Source organism: Piliocolobus tephrosceles, chromosome 3, assembly GCF_002776525.5.
Source record: "Piliocolobus tephrosceles isolate RC106 chromosome 3, ASM277652v3, whole genome shotgun sequence".
In the NCBI taxonomy this organism is placed as follows: Eukaryota; Metazoa; Chordata; class Mammalia; order Primates; family Cercopithecidae; genus Piliocolobus; species Piliocolobus tephrosceles.
The window spans coordinates 8,228,499-8,246,928 of NC_045436.1; positions in this window are offsets into that span (position 1 = coordinate 8,228,499).

An 18,430-nucleotide genomic window follows, 5' to 3' on the forward strand; every position below is an offset into this window, starting at 1 on the left:
TTAGTATCCTAACTCAAGCAGCAACTTGCTATGTGACCTTGCACCAGTCTGTGAACCTCTATAAACCCCACCTTTCTCCTCTGTAAAGTGAAGAAAATAATAGTATCTACTTCATGGTTATGAGGATGAAATACAGCAATGCATTTAAAGTGCTTGGTCTGCCTACCACATAGGAACCACTCAATAAATGTTAGCATTCATTATTGCTATTAGTAACAGGTAAGACTGCTAGAAAAGGTTCATACTTTAAAAAATACACTGTACTATGGAAAATGATAAAAATATAACATTATTACCAGTTAAATTCTATGTCTTGTCAATTTTAAGTGGTGACATTTAATCTGGCTAAGTGCAGAGATGCATTCCAAGTATTAAAAAGTAAACTGATTCAAAGTAAACTGATGTTACAATAGATGGCAAAACAAAATCAAGCTGAGTGCTTCTTCTGCAATAAGCACTTGGAGCTGGATTAGCCATCTAAGTCCTTTCTTTAAAGTCAACTTGCTTCCATATCAGCCAATATTTCAAAGGGACTATTTAACAGTTTGTCAACTTCAATGTGAAACGTTGCCACTTTAGAAATCGAAGATGCATTATTTTGCATCAAACATTCTCCTCTCATTGGCACAGTGTTTTCAGAAGGCTAAATTAATAAGGAATTTAATAACATCCATGAAGTGAAATGGGATGTAGACATTGGAAATGGACAGAAGGTCTGGTTTGGGACAATAGCCATGCAATGGCAACATTTTCTTCAATTCTAGGAAGAATTTATCGTAGGTTCAGAGATGAACTAGATTCTGTTGAATCTTCTCAATGTACGTTCTCATCATAGACGTTAGTAACATTATAATTATTCTGCTCATCATCAAATTATTATTATGCATGTAATTGTAACCAATTGATTGACAAAGCCTAACTGAGTGAGTTACAAGCAGGAAGCATGTTTATTCTTCCTCAGCCTTCCCTGTTAAACTTGCTCTGTCAATGTTTTCTTTAGCTGTACATGAGACTGACATCCAGGCAGATACCGCCTGGAGCTTTTCAGTGTGTCCTTAGACAACAAAAGTCCAGATCAGAGTGATGTGGATTTCACTCTGTTCTAGTAATTACGTCAGTGCCAAATATTTATCCAATTGAAAGCATCTACCTTTCCTCATCTTGGGCTGGCTACAGGCTCTGATTTTCCATGGTACTGTGCTGCGTATCCTCTTCCTCCTCCTGCTAGCCCAACCACAGAATCATAAGGTTAGGTTTCTACACAGTTAGAGCAGCAGGAGGGAAGATGGGGAAAAAGGGAGCAGAGTCAGTAGCTGAAGGCAAGTAAGGGGGAGGAGGCATGGAAAGCTGGCAGAGAAGACACAGGGGTAAAGTAATCAACTCGGAGAGTGGGGTGGGGGGCATAGAGCAGGATTGCTGGGCAGCGCTAAGAGCCCACTTAAAGGGAGAAGTCCTGAATTTCAGGCTAGATATCAGAGTTATGAATTTGTCCCCAGCTTCATCTGGTTTCTTCACAATTACTTGACAGCATGACCCACTAAACTATAAACTCCATGGGAATAAAGACCCTTCTATCTCATTCACCATTGAATTACCAAGGCCCAGTATCTTGGCATGCTTGGATATATACATAAAATATATTATATCTATATTACATGTTTATGTGTGTGTGTATATACGCATACATACACACACACACTACACACACACACACACACTCACACACATAATGACTATAATAGCAACCTGGCTTCCCAGAATAAAGAGCTTAAATGTGCTCTAAAATTTTCTGGACCTAGAGGATCTAAGATACAGGGACTAGCCTAATTGTCCCAAGGCCATTTATTTAAAAATAATTCTCTACAAGGATGAAAGGAACAACATAACTCCAAACCAAAATGTTCAAGCCCCGTATCAAGTGATTTCAGCAGCTCAAAAATCAAACATGATTTTTGCAGAGATATTTTATTCATCAGGAAGAGCCTAGAAGGGAGTCAGAAAAAGCACCATCCACATGAGGAAGTGTGTGTGGGGGGGGGGTGTGCGTGCGCACGCACGTGTGCACAAATGGAACTCCCGAAATTATGAAATCAAATGAATTAGCAAACTTGTTGTAAATAAGCCAGTTTTGGAAAAGCCCTAATTTGAATATGGAAGGACTTCCAGTACCTTTGAAGTTTGTTCTAAGGAAGTGATGTTGCTGCCTTTTTTCTCTCCCACTCCTACTACTATTTCTCTCCCTTAATCTCTTACACAGTAAATCTTTCTCTTCTCAACCATCCCAAAGAACATAATAATAAAGTCCATTTTTCCCCCAGTAACTGAGAATACAGAAAACACACAAAGCTAAAGCTACAGCCTATGATATGGCACGTTCTCAAAATAATAACTCATAGAAGCTTTTGGTTTACAGAAAATCATTACAAGTGCTGACAGGACTGGACTTTAGTGAGTGCTTTGAGGAAGCTCTTACGGGAGGAACTAATGATGTTTCTGAATCAGGGATTAGAGCCTTTGCATTCATGAGGAAATCGGCTTTCTATTGTACCATCACTTTCTAAACAATAAAGAAATTGATATCGGAAAGATACTGCTAACACTAATGACACAGGAAATGCTTACAAAATGATACGCCATCATATATTTTAATCTGTTCTTCTCAATATACTTGATCATGCTTGGGGAAAAGTCAGTGTAGTTTTCTGCCAAAGAATGAGGAGTTACCAATTTGACTATTTGAAAGAGCCAGTATGATTTATGTCATAAGCATTTGTGGATGAAATTAGGAAAACTTCCTTTATCTGATTTTCTCCGTATTTACTGAAATATATTTGCTCAACGTCAGGAAGAAAATTACTCTTTCTATTATTAGAGGCATGTATTTATGTTATTTACATTTAAACACATACAAACACACACACACACACGCTCTCTCTCTCTCTCTCACCTCCCCCCACCCCATATATACATCTGCAAATAACTTACGACCTAATCTTTTGAACCAAACACTAAAAACCAAGAAAAGCATCTTGAATATTTTTCAAAACTCATGTGATAATATTTGCTGGAAAGAATACAGACAAAATTTATATATATATATATACATGTGTATATGTATAATATACATATATACACATATGTGTGTATATATAATATACATATACACATATATACATATATGCATATATAGTATATATGTATACATATATACGTATATAAGCATATATATACACGTATATATAATTAACATATTTATTATTAACTGCCTATTTTGCAAAATACAAAATAACAAATAAAACCCCAGCAATTCTGGTTCAAAGAAACTTTAGACATTTACTATTGAACCTTTTTATTCACCATTTCCCATTTCCCAGCACAGTATATTGACGATTTAGGCCATCTCTTTTCAAACACTGTTTGTGACAGCAATTGCCCTATATCCCTGACAGAGGCTATTCTCCATGAAGTTTTCTGGAGTGATTGAGATAAAAATAAAAATGTTCTGATATTTTCCCCCAGGAATGTGCCAGTGGTTGCCAAAGCTCAAATAAGCTTTAACAATATCCCACAGAGCAACGCTTCATAGTGTATTATTAGTGTGATCAAAAAGGATCACAACATTTCCAGGAAGACCTAAGTACTAGCCCACGTTAAACATTATCATGTGAATGTGCCATACAAAGTTTCCAGTTCCTGAGTGTGTATCTGCCACAAATTGTGCATTTATTTCAACTAAGACCTTCACTAATTGTAACTAGAAAAAGAAATTCTCATTCTCAATATGCATTAGTACCTCCTTTAGGTTTTTTTGTATTAGATCTTCAAGAAAGAGCAGGAACAAAATATATGCTTCCTCAGTCCATTGAAAATTGAGTTGGGGTAACTCCATATTCACTTTAAGAATTTATATCTGCTTCTGTCAAGAGAGAATGGGAGCATGTGACCATAACCTGCTTCTCAGGGCGGGAAAAAGACAATTCCTCATTCCTGTTCACTAATGCAAAATCCATCAAGTTGCTTCACTTTATCAATATATGCTGAGTTCCTTATCCAGTAACTCTGAGATATTTAATAGCACTAATCATCTGAAAGGTAATGGGGAATGAGCCCACCCACTTACAGGAATGGAGGAATGGGGACGTCATGCACAAAACATATACATTATTAAATCATGGGTAGTTTGCAGGAGGGCATGGACTTTGTGCCAGATAGATCTGAATTCCAATGCTAACACTGCTTGTCATTACTATGTAAATATGGGACCATTACTTAGTCTCTCCAAATGTTTCTTTATTTCCTATAAAACTGGAGTAATAATAAATACTGCTTAGAGAAATTCTGAGGAATATATTTAATAACATATAGAAGACTTGGATATACTCGAGGCTATCTTTAAATGTCCATTCTCTACTTCCTCTGTAACCTGGTGGTCATACCATGGCATATTTTTAATGCCAGTCATTTCATGTTCCTCTGCCCTGTAGCAATCCAGGATATATCAGTGCGTCAGTGTCAGCTTGCACTGGACCTGAGCAACAAGGAGCATTCACAAAGAGCTGATCATTCACCACCATCAATTCATATGGTTCAATCACAAAAAGATGGCTGCAGAGCATTTGCTTATTTAGTTTTTTGATAGAGAATTTTCAATAATTCCATTACAGAAATGCTAGAAGTTGATCTCCATTTGAATGCCACCTTTGATTAAGAGCATTTAGCTTGTTTGCTGTAGGTAGGTGGTACTAGTCATTGGCTATGATCAAAGTAGAGAATCTTCGTAAACTGAAATTTAGATTCCTGAAAATAAAATAATTTGAATCCAGGGAATTCATGTTATAATCCAAATCTCATACTGGGGAAAAAAATCTGTTTCTCATGAACATTACTGTAGTCTATGGACTTTATGATAAGACATTTTGTGACTTCAGTTAAAACATACTGTCTTCCATACACTGTTACTCTTTTGTTTAGGTTACCACATTTTTTAGTCAATGGAAAGTGTTATCTAACACTTTATTGGAAAACCAGAAGTGTAAAATGAACCCCGAGCACTCTTGTTACTATGGGAAATGCTGACGAGACACATTACACGCATTATATCTTTAAGTTGTTAAATGAAAAAAAAAAAAGTGTGTAGCTTTTAAAAATCACATTTGGGTATTAGGTGTACCAGAATCAGAGAAATTCAGTGCTGAAAAGATATTTATAGAGGATCTAATCCAGCTTCCTTGTTTTACAGACTGAGGAAACCAAGATAAGATTATACTATGAAACATGCAAGTCTGTCCCCACCCCAGGCACAGGGAAATTTTGAACAGGATTAATCAAAGTATGGGTTGCGGAGACCCAGTGGAGGAAATGGGGATCCCTCAGAGCCTATCATGTGTTTTCCTGGAATAAGTCAGGTCATTACTTGAGAATCTGGGGTATAGGAAAAAGTGAAATAATTTTAAAAATGAATATACTATATGATCTATTTTAGAAAAGAAAATATACATGCTTACAAAACCAACACATTCATACGCATACATGCCTGGAAGGGCTGAGCACAGAGCTTGGCCTAACACAGACATGTGTTACAGACAGGCTGGTGACTTCGTGCAAGCTCTGGTCCATACTGGTCAGTCCCACAAGAAACCTTATTTAAAGAAGCACAGTGTGTGCAGGGAAAAGTACTACCAAGGATAATAATGATGTAAAATGGCATGATTGCATGTTCATGTCATTATGCTGGAGAATAAAGAGGATGTGAGTCATCCTCCTGGAGATTGCCAGCAGTCCCTTGTCTCTTTCATGTTCGTGCTCCTGGAGCTGACCCTCAGGCTTCCAGTCCAGGTGACTTACCATTGGCACCGTTTCTCCCTGGTCAAACCCACTGAGGGACCTCTGGTGGGGTGGCCTCTCCTGGAGCAGGAGTTCAGGGTAAGGGGGTGAGGGCGGAGATGGAGGAAATGTGTGTGTTCAGGGGACAGCAATTAAGCCGAAGTTCCAGGATTCTTGGTGCCACTCTTTGGAAGCATGGATGTTTGTGAAGAATGTGTTACCATCGCCTCATTACACAGATGTCAACTCTGCCAGAATGCCTTCCAGGCTGACAGGATTACCCATCCTCATTTGGGCTCCAGTTACCTACTGTTTTTACCTTGATTCTAAGGAAAGGAGATTTAGAATAAATGTTATCATTAACTTGCATATTTGCCTCTTGTAAACCCTTTCAGTCATACTTTCAATATCACAAATGCCCTGGAGCAACAGCTTGTCAATGAACACTGACAACAAAATCATACTTGCTCCAATGGTGTCCCTACTTTAAAATGTTTCCTTGCTCCGCCCATTTCAAAACTGTCATCTGGCATGTCTGTTTATTAATATTCTGAGACGGCTCTTATCTTCCTCCTAGGGTTGGCTTTCTATGTCTCCCTTTTTCTTGGTTTAGTCTTTTGCTTGGGAGAGGCACGTTATCAAAAAGCTTCCTGAGGAAGCGACGTGGAAATTATATTTCTGAGACCGCTTCTCAGTTAATTTTAAACCCTGTACTCCTTTGCTTCTCAGTTAATTTTAAACCCTGTACTCCTTCAATCAGATGAAAACCGAAAGAAATGTTAAAAAGTTGGGATATCTTTGGAGCAACTATTATTTTAAGGTATTGAATAAGAAAGCTAACTATAACTAAGGCATTGTTTCATTTTCTTAGTGTCCAGTGTACTAAGTGGGAAAATCTCATGTTTAATTGTCTTTCATATCAATGATCTTTACTCTCTAGAGGCTTTTAGGATTATTTCTTTATTCCTGGCGTCCAGAAATTCCACAACAGTTTCACTTGATGTGAATGCTTTTTAATTCCTGCATGTTTTTGTATATGTTTAAAATAATTTTGATTTTACATTTTCTTATTTTAACTTTTTGGAATTTTTGATTGGTTTGATATTACATATCTTGGATTGATCCTCTAAATAACATAGATTATCCTAGATATTACATATTTTGGATTGATGCTCTAAATAATATAGATTACCTTACTACTGGTCATTTTCTTTTTTTTTCTGTAAGATTTCTTCAACTCTATCTTCCAAACATACCAATGTTTTTTACACTTTGGATATTTGTATGAGTCATTTCTTTCTCTCTATATAAAATGTCATATTTTATGCTTCTGAAGATATTAATAATAGTTATTTTGAAGTATTCTGCTTTCTGTACTTTTTCTCTTTTCTCTGATTTTATTTTATTTCCTTATTTTGTTCTGCTTTTCTGCTTTCACATGAAGAGGCTTTTCTCCAATGTTTTATTTTATTTTTTATTTTTATTTTTTTGAGACGGAGTCTGACTCTGTCGCCCAGGCTGGAGTGCAGTGGCCGGATCTCAGCTCACTGCAAGCTCCGCCTCCCGGGTTCCCGCCATTCTCCTGCCTCCGCCTCCCAAGTAGCTGGGACTACAGGCGCCCACCTCGTCGCCCGCTAGTTTTTGGTATTCTTTAGTAGAGACGGGGTTTCACCGTATTAGCCAGGATGGTCTCGATCTCCTGACCTCGTGATCCGCCCGTCTCGGCCTCCCAAAGTGCTAGGATTACAGGCTTGAGCCACCGCGCCCGGCCCTCCAATGTTTTAGAATCCTCAACTATCTCATCACATTTAAGAATAAAGTGCCGGCCGGGCGCGGTGGCTCAAGCCTGTAATCCCAGCACTATGGGAGGCCGAGACGGGCGGATCACGAGGTCAGGAGATCGAGACCATCCTGGCTAACACGGTGAAACCTCGTCTCTAGTAAAAAATACAAAAAACTAGCCGGGTGAGGTGGCGGGCGCCTGTAGTCCCAGCTACTCCGGAGGCTGAGGCAGGAGAATGGCGGGAACCTGGGAGGCGGAGCTTGCAGTGAGCCGAGATTGCGCCACTGCGCTCCAGCCTGGGCGACAGAGCGAGACTCCGTCTCAAAAAAATAAATAAATAAATAAATAAAAAATTAAAAAAATAAAATAAAATAAAAAAATAAAGTGCAAAAAAAGGGGGTAGGATAATTTGTGCACATGGGCAGGGCTTACTGACAGATGATTAAGGCGTTGAATCTGGATAGGTCAAATAATACTTAGGAAATATGCAATGTGAGTTAGCAAGAGCAGCAGGAATTAGCATACACACAACAAATGAAAACAAAGAGCTAAACACAAAAAGAAGCCCTACTAGAAGGTAGGTTGGAGACCTGGGGAAAAACAACAGCAACTGCGTGGTATCCAACTTCACTCTGGAAAGAGCTACACATGATTCAGGTGTCATTTCTACAAAATAGCTTTTTACTAAAATAACCAATGTGATAAAAAAAAATGTGTGTAATGGTAAATTAATCACAAGAATGCTAATTTTTAATGATGGTGTGCAATTATACTGTGACACAAGTTTATCAGACAATATAATACATTTTGGACTAATCAAAGGCCACAAAGAAGGAAAAAAAAAAGCTGCTGCGACAGCTAAATGAAGTTATATGAAGGGAGAAGTAGGATCTGGCCTGAAAGGGGCTATCTGAATTGACAAGCCTCTAGAGGCCACTCACATGCACACTATCATGGTCTAAAAAAATAGATTTGCACTCAATGCATAAGAACGCAAGACCTTCGCAGTGGCCACCAGAGAGAAAATGTCAGATAGGCAAACCATGGCAATAACAGGCCTTGTGTGAAAGCTTCCTGTGTGTGTTTTGAAGACACGGTGAAGAGAAGTATCCTGTCATCATATTTAATCCTTGTATATATGTGCAGTTTTTCTGAATAATGGTGCTTCTCAATGGATCTGCTTTATGCAAAAAGAATGGCTGCAGACACATGAAAAATAGCATGAAAACATATACTTACATTTCTTTCTTGAAATCAAAGGACGTCATTAAGAAAATACAAGCAGAAATGATCTAGGACAATGGCATAAAATAGATTTACACATGCTGAATTTCTTGCCATTGTTATTCTGCGGTAATATAAAAATAATTAAAAATTTCTTTAATTTTAAACAAATTTGGTATGTGTAGCATTCATCAGGTTCTGAAAATAAAACATAACCCAAAGGACTCTTTTTAAAAGATTGAACTTAGACCTTGTCTCATAATACATTTCAATTTCCTCTTGATCTGTCACTTAAAGCCTCTAAAAGCCTCAGAAGAACACTTCATTTTCTAAAATCGACTACTATCCTTAACTTAAAATAAAAATACCTAGAAGTAATACATTCTGGGGTAGGTGATCCTTTAATCTCCTAATTAAGAACAAATAATTTTTAATTTTTCTTTCAGTTACTCCTTGATGGAATCCCAACTTGAGATGCCTTGTTTTATCTGTCCTCTTTTTTTGGGAGACGGAGTCTCACTCTGTCATCCAGGCTGGAGTGCAGTGGCACGATCTCGGCTCACTGCAAACTCTGCCTCTGGGGTTCACACCATTCTCCTGCCTCAGTCTCCCGAGTAGCTGGGACTACAGGCACCCACCACCACACCCAGTTAATTTTTGTATATTTAGTAGAGACGGGGTTTCACTGTGTTAGCCAGGATGGTCTCGATCTCCTGACCTCGTGATACGCCCGTCTCAGCCTCCCAAAGTGCTGGGATTATAGGCGTGAGCCACCACGCGCGGCCATCTGTCTTCTTTCTCAAGAAACAAAATGGCTACAAACCATGGACTAGTAAAAGTGTTGCACATGGGAAACGTCTTTAGGCAGAGGCACTGTTATAAAGGGGAAACATCCACATTAAAGTTTTACATATTTGTTTACTAGCAAAATAAGATGAGATAAACAGAACACACAGCAAGGAACCTAGCATTAAACAAAATAAATCTCTCTTGACTCAAACCTAATAACTTGCTCCAAAAGCTCTCATAAATTATTAGCTTCAAAATCATTCAATGTGTCTGAAACGGAGTGTGTGTCACTGATGTACTTGAAGTTCACCTAAGAAACTGTATCATCAAAATGTGCCGACAAAAACTGCCAGCAGCGATGCCACCTTGCAATCAATCAAATATCTGTTTCAGAATTATAAAGTGTCTGAGAGCTATAATTTCATCTGCTTCTAGCTGCATATCATTTAAAACTTCATATTCTCATGCAGAAAGAAAAAGTAAAAACATTTGTCAGCTCCAGTTCCCTCTTTATGAAGACCCACTGTTTTCACAGCACCGTCTGGCTTCCTTATTTTAATTTGTGTCTTAGAAATCATTTTTTCTCACGGACTACATGTGGTCCATAGTTTATGAGCACAGTAGTACAGTCAATTCTCAATTATCTGTCTGAATGGAATCCTATGGTGGCACCGATAATCCAAAATCACTTGATATTTGACTTTAGAATACATTATGTGAATTTTCCCTGGGAGGTTTCCCTTCCTGCTAATGCGTTGCTAGAACTAATATTAAAATATGTTTGCATTCCTTGAATGCATGCCAACTGACAGCGGCAGGGAGCAACCCAGAAGTGGGCGGCAGGGGTAGGTGAGACTGGAATTAAATGCTTCTATGAAGAATTGCCAATGTGAGTTTTTCAAATGTGGGTAATTGAGACTTGGTTACATATGAGTTATAGTTTTTTTTTTTTTTTTTTTTTTAATCCTGAAGGAAAGAAATCACTTTGAAGTATTTGAATGCAAAAGACCATATTTTAAAATATTAAGTAAAAGCCAGGTTTTCATTTTAGCTTAACTAGTTAGCTATGGATCAGAAATTCATTTATTTTTAAAAGACAAAATATGAAACACTCTTGCAAGGGTTTATTTATAGTTAGAAATTTACTATTACAGAATAGATCTCCTATATCATTGTAACCTTGATATGATGTTAAGAAATGACTTGCCACGATTAATTATTTACAGTCAATTCTTGAAGTATTATTTGGCATTCTGGGGTAACGGAATTAGAACGAAAAGCAATAATGAACTAATTTTCTCAATCTATTTTTAAAAATTAAATCATCTCATTGATTATTCCCTTTCTTCATTTCTGTTCTCACCACATGTTTAAAAACTATGTAAATATTCAGTTCAGCGAATGGACTCATGGGCTTTCATGACATCCTGAAATTTGAATTTCAGGAAGATAAAATCATATCTTTTTCTTTATTATTCAAACAATATATAATTATGGGAAGTAATTTAAAGTAACATGTTGCTCATTTATTTGTTGATATGAATTTAGTTAAGAGAAAACGTATGTAGTCATAATCAGCAAAATGTGGCTAGCACTGACCCTTGGGCTTCATCAGCCTAATATGAAACACTAAAAACGACCTTACAAAATAATTTCTCCAGGGAGCCAGGTTGAAGAATTGAGGTGCCAGGGCCTGTTTTATAATTGATACTTACCTACGTGTTGGATTTATAAGACCTGGCAGTAGGCCAGCAGGTGGCTGGCAGTAGAATTTAGCTGGGAAAAAGCAGGTTGTGGATTAATATTGACAAAGTCAAAAAAGAACGGTGCAAGGCAAGCTAAGAAAGCTGGTCATCACGTGGAAACAAAAAAAAAACCTTCAGAAATTAAGTCAGAGCTTTGGACTGAGGAATCAACTCCTTTGATAGTACCTTGAATAAAAAGTTGCTCAGACAATTCTTAAATCCATATCTTAAGGCCTTTTTGTTCATCTGCCACCTCCTTCTGTATCTTGTCCTTCTCCTCCTCCTCTTCCACTCCCCTCCCCTTACATTTTATCCTTTGTGTATTCTAAGAGCTCCAGACCTACCTAGAAAGCTCTGTTTAATTAGATCCCATTTGTCAATTTTGGCTTTTGCTGCCGTTGCTTTTGGTGTTTTAGACATGAAGTCCTTGCCCATGCCTATGTCCTGAATGGTACTACCTACGTTTTCTTCTAGGGTTTTTATGGTATTAGGTCTAACATTTAAGTCTCTAATCCATCTTGAATTAATTTTCGTATAAGGAGTAAGGAAAGGATCCAGTTTCAGCTTTCTACTTATGGCTAGCCAATTTTCCCAGCACCATTTATTAAATAGGGAATCCTTTCCCCATTTCTTGTTTCTCTCAGGTTTGTCAAAGATCAGATGGCTGTAGATGTGTGGTATTATTTCTGAGGACTCTGTTCTGTTCCATTGGTCTATTTCTCTGTTTTGGTACCAGTACCATGCTGTTTTGGTTACTGTAGCCTTGTAGTATAGTTTGAAGTCAGGTAGCGTGATGCCTCCAGCTTTGTTCTTTTGACTTAGGATTGTCTTGGCAATGCGGGCTCTTTTTTGGTTCCATATGAACTTTAAAGCCGTTTTTTCCAATTCTGTGAAGAAACTCATTGGTAGCTTGATGGGGATGGCATTGAATCTATAAATAACCTTGGGCAGTATGGCCATTTTCACGATATTGATTCTTCCTATCCATGAGCATGGTATGTTCTTCCATTTGTTAGTGTCCTCTTTTATTTCACTGAGCAGTGGTTTGTAGTTCTCCTTGAAGAGGTCCTTTCCATCCCTTGTAAGTTGGATTCCTAGGTATTTTATTCTCTTTGAAGCAATTGTGAATGGAAGTTCATTCATGATTTGGCTCTCTGTTTGTCTGTTACTGGTGTATAAGAATGCTTGTGATTTTTGCACATTGATTTTGTATCCTGAGACTTTGCTGAAGTTGCTTATCAGCTTAAGGAGATTTTGGGCTGAGACAATGGGGTTTTCTAAATATACAATCATGTCATCTGCAAACAGGGACAATTTGACTTCTTCTTTTCCTAACTGGATACCCTTTATTTCTTTCTCTTGCCTGATTGCCCTAGCCAGAACTTAGAGCTTCTGCACAGCAAAAGAAACTACCATCAGAGTGAACAGGCAACCTACAGAATGGGAGAAAATTTTTGCAATCTACTCATCTGACAAAGGGCTAATATCCAGAATCTACAAAGAACTCAAACAAATTTACAAGAAAAAAACAAACAACCCCATCAAAAAGTGGGCAAAGGATATTAACAGACATTTCTCAAAAGAAGACATTCATACAGCCAACAGACACATGAAAAAACGCTCATCATCACTGGCCATCAGAGAGATGCAAATCAAAACCACAATGAGATACCATCTCACAACAGTTAGAATGGCAATCATTAAAAAGTCAGGAAACAACAGGTGCTGTAGAGGATGTGGAGAAATAGGAACACTTTTACACTGTTGGTGGGATTGTAAACTAGTTCAACCATTATGGAAAACCGTATGGTGATTCCTCAAGGATCTAGAACTAGATGTACCATATGACCCAGCCATCCCACTACTGGGTATATACCCAAAGGATTATAAATCATGCTGCTATAAAGACACATGCACACGCATGTTTATTGCGGCACTATTCACAATAGCAAAGACTTGGAATCAACCCAAATGTCCATCAGTGACAGACTGGATTAAGAAAATGTGGCACATATACACCATGGAATTTTATGCAGCCATAAAAAAGGATGAGTTTGCGTCCTTTGTAGGGACATGGATGCAGCTGGAAACCATCATTCTTAGCAAACTATCACAAGAACAGGAAACCAAACACCGCATGTTCTCACTCATAGGTGGGAACTGAACAATGACATCACTTGGACTCGGGAAGGGGAACATCACACATCGGGGCCTATCATGGGGAGGGGGGAGGGAGGAGGGATTGCATTGGGAGTTATACCTGATATAAATGACGAATTGATGGGTGCTGACGAGTTGATGGGTGCAGCACACCAACATGGCACAAGTATACATATGTAACAAACCTGCACGTTATGCACATGTACCCTAGAACTTAAAGTATAATAAAAAAAAAAAAAAAAAAGAAAGCTCTGTAATTCTGGTGACCAAAGATTCTCAATCTCAAGCTGGATGAAGGCCCAGCTTTGAATACACACAATTGAAGGAATTTCTGGACAAAATGTGGAGAGAAAGAAGAGAGAGAGGGAATACATTTTATGAGACAGAATCTGGGAAAAAATTTAGGGGTTCTGGCTTTCCAGGTATATTAAATTTTGTAGTTGCCTTGCTCAGATTTGACAGTAGATTTTCTGAAGTTTGCATTCATCCTTGCTCAAATGGATTTGAGTGTAGTTGACAGCTGGCTGGAATAGACAGAGAAAGAGATAGACCAAGCAGGATATATGGTCTGAGGATGAAACAATATGATGGGTAGGTAATGTAGGGGATGGAGGAACCCTTGATGGACTGCAGTGATTGGGAAAGAACTCTGTTTTTTTTGGATAGCGGACAATACAAAACTCACGATAGTCGCACCACAACTCTAACATGCAGAGATATTTGAAATTGACTATGAAAACAGAATATACTTTTAGTTGGACATCAAAGGCTGGAGTCCTTGAATGTGCTCTTAAATGAATGAATTCTTCTGCTGTTATTGGATTAAGTCATCTAATCTAGGCAAAGCCAGTTAATCTAAATTGTTTCATATGAAATGAAAACCTAGAAGTTATACTTCACTCTACAACGTACCTCATCCCATCCATCTACAATCGTGTTAGTTCTGAATACATGTACTTCTCTCCATCCCTACTTCTATTTGCCTAATCTAAGCTACCCATATCTGTTTTCAGAGCAACTGCAATAGCTTTTTAACAGGTATCCTTACTTCTCCTACAATTCATTCTTCAGAGAGTTGCGATTATTCCTTCACAAACAGAAGTCAAGTCCGCTACTCAGAACCTTTAATGGCTTCCCACTGCTCCTAGAAAAAGACGCAAACTTTCTACCATGGCTGCAGACCCTCCATACAGGATGTAGATGCTGTTTCTGCAGACGCACCTCACACAATTATCTGCCTGGCTAGCTGCTCTCCAGATCAACGGAGTCCCAACTTTTGGATCGCGTTTTTCCCTGTACCTAAAATGCTCTTCACCTTGTTCTTTGAATACCTTATTCTCATCTTGTAAGCGCCCATTCAAAAGACACTTTCTACTTAATTTCCTCTATAGCATCCATCATAGCGTGAAATATCTTGTTCCTTTCCATTATTATAATTTGTCTTTCCACACTAAAATTTAAGCTCTAGGAGGGAGGGGTTTAGACTCCTTCTTCCCTAAGAATGCCTGCCATGTCGTCGATACTCAGCAAACGCTTGTCGAATAAATTCTTGAAAGGTGGCGTCTTTCCATGAGGACCCACCTTTTGACACAAAGTATCCCCCTTCCAATTTGTGTATGCAGGCAAATGGTCCATCTGAAATTGAGGCACATAGGGAATAATTAGCAGATACAGACTGTGACCCAGAACTGGAAGTCTAAATTCTTTCTTAGAGTAAAATTATCTTCAGCAAAATAAATCCTTAAAAGAACTATGTTATATGGTAGAGCAAGCTGAGGTTCTGTGTGTTTTCGAGGAGCTGTGTTCTCATGAGACATCCCTGGAGTTATCAGTGAGGCTCCTGGAAAGAGCGTGGTTAAGGATATCACGAATAGGCCAGTTGTGGGAGGGCCATCCCTGGCATCTTACAATTTGTTCTTTCTTTCTTGTGCTGTAGCAACTTCTCTGCAGTAGGATGCAGTGAGACTATTACTGTTAAGTGTTCTTGACAGAGGGGTTGGAATTGCCAAACCATACACAAAGGGGGAGAGTTCCATGACTCATCTAAATCAGTCAGTAGGAAACAGAAACTCAAGAACAAGTTTCTTGAGTGTTTAGTGAATTTTGAGTAGCTGCTCAATTATTCTAGATTTTGAACTTTTTAACTTTTTTTAGAGATAGGATCTCGCTCTGTCATCCAGGCTGGAGTGCAATGGGAGTGATCATGGCTCACTTCAGCCTCAGCCTTCCCAGGATCATGCAATCCTCCCACCTCAGCCTCCCACGTACCCAGGAATACAAATGCATGCCACCATGACTGGCTATTTATTTTTATTTTTATTTTTTGTAGAGACAGGGTCTCATTATATTGCCAAGGCTGGTCTCCAACCCATGGGCTCAAGCCGTCCTCCAGCCTCAGCCTCCCAAAATGTTGGGATTACAGGCATGAGCCACTGTGCCCCACCTGAACTTTCAATGTATAAACTTTAAATGGATTTCTCACTTATAAGCATTCTCAAACAGGAACTTTTTAAAACAAATGTTTAAAAGAACAGTTTTAGATTTACAGAATTATTGCACATGTAGTTCCTATATTTCCACATTCAGCTTTCCCTCATTAGTATAGTAATTTCACTACAATTAATGAGCCAATAGTGAAATGTTCCTATTTATTTAAGGCCATACATTATTCAGATTTCCTCTGTATTCCTTAATGGCCCTTATCTGTCCCAGGATCCCATGATGGGTACCACATTGCATTTGGGCATCACGTCCCCCGAGCTTCTCTTGGCTGTGCCAGTTTCTCAGTCTTTGTTTTTGATGACCTTGGCAGGTTTGAGGCGCCCTGGTCAGGTATGTTGTAGAATGTCTCACGATGGGGATTCATCTAATGTTTTCCTCACGACTAGACTGAGATAAAGTCTGTCTGGGAGGAAGACCACAGGGGTAAAGTGATCTTTTCATGGTGTAGAAAGGGTATGTGCTACCCACACGACGTGGTGTTGATGTCAGCCTGCATGGCCTGGCTGGACGTTGTGTTTGTTGGGTTTCCCCAGCGCAGGGTTGCTCTTTTTCTCTCCCCGTGCGCTCTGTACTCTTTGGAAGAAAGTCACTATTCACAGCCGCACTTAAGGAGTGGGGCATGTGCTTGATCTCTGCAATGGCAGAGCATCTACATAAATCATCTAGAATTTTCTGCCACCAGGGGTTTGTCATTTCTCCCCCATCTATTTATTATTTATTTATTAAATTATTTGCTTGTATCAGTACTTGTGGCTCGTTATTTTTGTTATTCGGATTACAATCCAACAGTACTTTATTTTACTACTTTAATTTGTTGCTCCGATTGCTTCAGCTTTGGCCTCTGGGGACCCTTTCAAGTTGACTCCTGTAATAGGCCCTTGATGTCTTCTCATCATGGCGTATGTTCTGTCTCTGGCATCTTCTTAGTTTCTGGCACTACCAGGATGCTCCAGATTCATTTTTTATGTTCCCCACCCCAGCCCTAGAAGCAGTCATTTCTCCAAGGAGCTCTGGTTCCTCTTATTGGAAAATGATATTAGAAACTAAGACCCGAGGGCTTGGCATTTCAAGGAGGAATTTTGATGGATAATTTGTAATATGCCCAAATAGTTGTATTTGTAAATAAAAATCTACTGTGAACTATCATTTAAATGTCATCAACATTTTTATAGGTCAGCTATAGAAATGGGAATAATTTCATCATATATTAAACAGCAACTAACTTATGTTCATTTCTGATATAAAAATCTAGAATCATGGAAAGAAAAATTAGTGACATAAGAGTTAATTTATATTTTGGACCATTTAATGTCCATCTGCATTAATCCAACATATCAATTATTTGCCTGCTTCTGAGATCTAGGACATGCCATTTATCTATTTCTTTATCAATTTCCTTACTTATTTTTACACTTCAAATGAATAATGACAACAAAAAAGCTTAATGTCAGTAACATGGATTTTTAGAGGAATAAACATACTAAGTTTTACTGGAATGGAAAACACTCATCTCATTAAGAAGAGACAATGTTATGTCTTTGCTTTGGTTTGCTGCTATTTATAAAATGAGACTTTCTTTTTCAAAATTACTTTTGAGAGTGCATAATTTGTATTCAGCAATCACTGATTTGCTTTAAATAATACTGGCAATTTTTCAGATTTTAACCATGTCAAGTAGATTTAATTTTAAACATTGTTGTAATTTTTAGTAATTTAGATAAAGTTGAAGAACCTTTGGGTAATTACAACTTTATTTCTATTATATAGGCTAGTTCAACTCCATTAACACGTTCCCTCCTTTTTAGTTTTCCCTAGTTGGTTGGTTCTTCCAATGCTGAAGATAAATTTTAAGAAAAATAATTTGACAATAAATTACTGCAGATTCAGTGGTGAGCAAGTCATGGACATTGAATGCAGTCTGCCAGGATTACTGGTTGAGTGTGAAAAATACAAAGAGAAGGATAAGTGTTGGATTTTAGCCTATATATAGGACAATATAAAAGATTTGTATCCTCTGCATAAGTCAAACATTAAGCATTTTAGTTACTACTCACTTTTTCCCCAATAGTAGAATTAAAAAGCCAGTTGGTTTTGTGTAATCTTCATAATTAAACAGCTAAGCCAGTTGGATTACACCTGTTATTGTGTTCATTCAGGATTTATTTAGAACAAAGTTGTAATTATTCAGGGTCAAGATTCAAAAAGGCAAATGATAAGAAAAGCTACTCTGAATTCTACTCCCTGAAAAGAAAGAAGAACATGAACACTTCACTGAAACAGCCACAGTCCAGTTCTTGAGTTCATTCTGTATTACACTGTACTTAGGTTTCTATAGGCATACTCCTTGTGCTGGTCACAGCTCAGGTGTCACTTCTTCCTGGAGTTCTGGACACCTGCCCCATAA